The sequence below is a fragment of the Aristolochia californica genome, unplaced genomic scaffold (genome assembly GCF_029961685.1).
Source record: "Aristolochia californica isolate CCGP_79_NKW_82.1479 unplaced genomic scaffold, dmAriCali1.0.hap1 SCAF_12, whole genome shotgun sequence".
Lineage (NCBI taxonomy): Eukaryota > Viridiplantae > Streptophyta > Magnoliopsida > Piperales > Aristolochiaceae > Aristolochia > Aristolochia californica.
This window is the reverse complement of record NW_027181793.1, coordinates 5001-9604: the sequence shown is the minus strand read 5'-3', so window position 1 is coordinate 9604 and position 4604 is coordinate 5001. Positions and strand designations below refer to the sequence as shown.

The 4604-nt window shown below is 34.8% G+C and overlaps 1 pseudogene; it reads left to right on the top strand.

Annotated features, from left to right (window-relative positions):
- Nucleotides 1-2424: 2424 nt before the first annotated feature.
- The window catches only part of LOC137945988 (protein WHAT'S THIS FACTOR 1, chloroplastic-like), a 4868-nt pseudogene continuing 2688 nt past the window's right edge, over nt 2425-4604 (top strand).

Sequence of the window (4604 nt, the reverse complement as noted above, 5' to 3'; positions counted from 1 at the left end):
ATGGTCCCTTGTATTTGCAAAAGGCCTTAGACAAATCTCTTGTTAAATTTCGAAAAGTTTACAGGATGAATCAAATTGTATTTCACAAATTGGCAACAATACTTAATACCAGAGGGTTTTTATCAGCGACAAAGACCATCTTAGTGGAAGAACAACTTGCCTATTTCCTCCTAACTGTTGGTCAACAACAAGCCTATAGTGTCACAGCAGAGATGTTTGATAGATCGAATTGGTCCATAAGTAAATATTTCAACAAGGTGTTGGATGCTATCCTCAAACTTCACTCTGATTATATCAAACAGCCTTCAGAACGCACACACTCGAGGATTTTAAACAATTCAATGTTTTATCCATACTTCAAGGTAACATCACTTGCCCTCTATTTAGATTAATATACAAATTTAGTCAATACTAATGGCCCCGTTTATATAGTTAGGATTGTATTGGGGCTATTGATGGAACGCATATCAAAGCAAACATCCCGCTTGAAGAACAACCAAGGTTTTGGAACAGAAAGGGTTATCTCTCACAAAATGTGATGGCAGCATGTACATTCGACATGCAATTCACTTATGTACTAGCTGGATGGGAGGGATCAGCAGCTGATTCTCGTGTACTGAAGGACGCATTGACTCGCCGAAATAGACTATTTGTACCTGAAGGTAAATAATATATTTTATGCAGTAATATTTCATCTATTTTATTTTTAATTATTTAATGTAGAAAATATTTGGTATTGTAGGTAAATATTATCTAGTCGATGCTGGTTATGCAAATGTACGAGGATTTTTGGCTCCATATCGAGGAACTCGATATCGTTTGCAAGAATTTGGAGATAATATTCCTAGGAATGAAAAAGAATTATTCAATCGAAGACACTCGTCTTTGCGGAATACTATTGAGAGAACTTTTGGTGCTTTAAAAGCTCGATTTCAAATATTGAAAGGCACTCGTCCATTTTCTTTTAAGGTGCAGACAAAAATTGTCATTGCTTGTTGCATATTGCACAATTATATACGTACAGAGGATTACAATGATATATTTGATTTGGAAGATGATGATTTGGGAATGAGTTTGGTGGAGGAGGTGATGGGGTTCAATTACGTGCAACGGACGATACAGACAGCGATGATAGCGATGGTCTTGTGGAAGAGGATACCCAAGTAACAAGCTTTCGGAGGCAGCGTGCATTAGAATCCACAAGAGCCTCACAATTTCGAGATGACATAGCGACTTGCATGTGGAATGATAACTGATGAGTGTATCTTTTATTGTATTTAAACATGTGTTGTTCTGATGTACTAAACTTGTAATTTGATGATTTTAATGCTAATTACGAACTGCTTATTACAATAAAACTCTATTACATTAGTAATAAAGTTTTATATTTATTTATATATTATATTTATTAAATTTTATTACTATATTAAGCTAGATATTTAAGTCTGATAAATAAAATATAGTTACAATATGTATTTGATCAATTGATTAATTTTAATTTTTTGGAAATATATTATCAATTCATACTACGCATATTTCGTTTTTAATAAAATAATTCTTTATTTACTCATTATATTTATTTTTTATTTATTGTATTATATTAGTGATTTAATAGTGGTAATATTACATACAAATATATAGTGTATTAAAGTTATGATTAAATCAATTTTTCCTCTTAAAACATTCATTTTTGGCTATATTATAATTAATCATGTGCGTATTTCATTGCCTCACGTAATTATTGTATTAATACACAATAACATATCTAATTCAACTAATAAATATATTAATATATTTTAATTATACATTAAATAAGTTACTCATGTAGTAATAATGATGGTTTTACCCAATTTGGGGTTCGAGGATTATGTTGTAATTATAAGTGTACTGTATAGGTTTAGAGATTCTCTTGTTTTTTATATTTTTCTAATTAGTGGGCACTATTCACTGGAAACTGTTTTCCTGTACACGAAGGCGTCAACACTAACACTAAATTCTTACCTGATCTTCATGTACATGACATGACATGATCTTCATGTTGGACATGACTTGATCTTCAAGAATCCGCTTTGGGGCACTAACCCCCCTGTGCATTCTTCGTTTTCTGGTTGGCCATCCGGATTGGATTTCCGAAGGGCATGTACTTCCATTTAAAGGGGCTTTAAAAAGTTGGAAAAGGGGTAAAAAAACTACAATTAATTAAAGATATTATGGATTGTGAAACATGATAAGATAGGGGTATTTTGGACTTCTCAAGAAATAATTTTAAAAAACATAAAAAGGAATATAGATATTAAAGGTTAAAGTTGTAAGGAATTTTTTTATCTTTTGGGAAACGGGCAATTCGATTTCCGAGGCACGGAACGCTCATTGAAACCCCGAATGGCAGGTGAGTTGTGTGTAGGGTTTAAAGAGAAGAAATAAAATGGTGCTCGGGTAGGAGAAGATAGCGAAGAGGAGTGTAGGGTATTCGACTCTCCCACTCGCATCTCGTTCTCCATTCTTTCCCTCTCATCTCGTTTTGCCCCGCTCACCTAACCCATTTCGACTTCGCCGCCGATGGCTAGCCCTGTAGCCTCGCCTCGCCTATTCAGCCTCTCCTCGCTCTTGTCCTCTCCCTCTTCCTCTTCCTCGCCTTCACCACTCCTGCCACGCCTCATCCTTTATTCTTTCTTTTTCCCTCTTCCTCATCTCCGGTGACGCAGTTACCCTCTGGTTGCCATTCCACCGCAAGGTACGAATGTCTGGCTTTGTTTTTTTTTGCTTATTCTTCTTAAATTTTTGATTAATTTAGTCATGGAGTGCACTTTTATTTTTATTTACATGTTGAATATTTCCTAGAGTCTCCTTCGTTTTCTGGTTTAGGGTTCCAGTTTTTAAAATACTATCAAGCGATGTCTGTATTCCTCCAGCTGTGTGTAGGAAGAAGATCGATGTGATGGTTTCTTATTGTTAGTTTTCCACAGCTTCCTCCCTTTTGTGTGTTTATCTTGGCGACGCCCAAACGAAACCATGTTTTATCTATTGTTGCGCAAACTCCGGGGTCATTGTGGGTGTTAGAACTTGGTATGGAGCCTTACCTTTTGAGAACTTGATTGTCAGTTTCCTGGGGTCTGTTGCATCCTCTTCTTCTGCCATTGGAGTCTCGATGTTTGGAGATTTATTTAAATCTGTAAGAACCTTGCTTCTTTCTGGCTCCATCATTGTTGTTGTGCATCCGATTCAATAGGATTTCATCAGTAAAAATCAGAGCAATAGCTTCTTTGATATGTAATATAAGATTATACGAAAAGTCAAAATAAATTTAATCAGTGATGTATATTTTGAAAGAAATATTTCTCAATTGGTGTGAAATAACGACTAGTAGTGACAGTGGAAATGGTAGAGTAGCAGCTGCATCTGGAAGAAAAGGGTGATTAGGGAAAAAATGGGATGGAGTGGTATCTTGAGACTCAAGCATAAGCAACAGAAGCCGTAATATTTTGGAAGTAATAAAAATCTTTTTCCTTGATTTCGTTTTTTTCGCTCCACTTAAGTGGTTTTGTAATGTCTTTTCTATTACTACGTTAAAACAAAAAAAAGTGTGTTTTCTGTTATTTTACTAATATCTATCGGGAAAGCCTCCTGGAGATGTTTATAGTTTTGTTTGTTTCAGAGTGAAGAAATGAATACTTCCTTTCCAATTTCTAATTTGTTTTCCTGTGTTGGAAAAGCTTCTTTCTAAGCACTCCACTCTCACATAACATACTAATGATGGGAATTGGAATGAGTGTTTGATGTTTCCTCCAACCCCTCAGATGATGAAAAAACTGGTCATCAAATTTTTACTGTACTAATTTAATTCCCTGTGATTTTATTGCAAATGTTTTGTGACTTGGTTGATATTTCTTTGATTTAGTTTGGGGGCTGGAGAATCCTTTTAGAATATGACAATAATTTTTACTGTAAAGAATTGAATCTAAGGAGACAAAGGAGAAAAATTCCACATTTAAATATCAATCAAGGAACAGGTGCATATTGGTGAAACAAATTAAACTATTGCCGGTAAATCCTAGATCCAAATACTCTCCTGACTTGCTTGTCTTTGCAATGAGTTTTTATTGCTTGATATTGCCTGTTTTTTGGGTTTTGTGTGAAAAGGTTTTTTTCAAGTCATTGTGAGATAAGGGGCTACCTTTTAACATTTATTACGTGTTATAGGCTTCAGCTTGGTGAGCTTCGCTTAGTGATAATAAAACTTAATAAGTTAGTTAATTCATTGATAAAACTCATCTGATATTGGCAGGACTAGAAATTGAAGTTTGTAACACACCTTTAATTCTAATAGTTGTATTTGGCTCCTGTTGTGAGCATTGTACATCCCAGATTCATGTTTACTCTTTTTTAACCCATGTGAATGTCTAAGCTCCTTACTTCAAACTTAAATATTTTTCTCACTCAATTGTGGTTAGTGAATTTCTTGATAACATGGTTGCAGGGGGGGGGGGGGGGGGGGGGATTAATCTAACTAATTTGAATCAGCTTAGCTGAGGTTAATGTATTAGTAGTGGCATGTTTTTATTGTAGCTATTCTTGTTTAGCAATTGATTATTTAGAGATCTCAC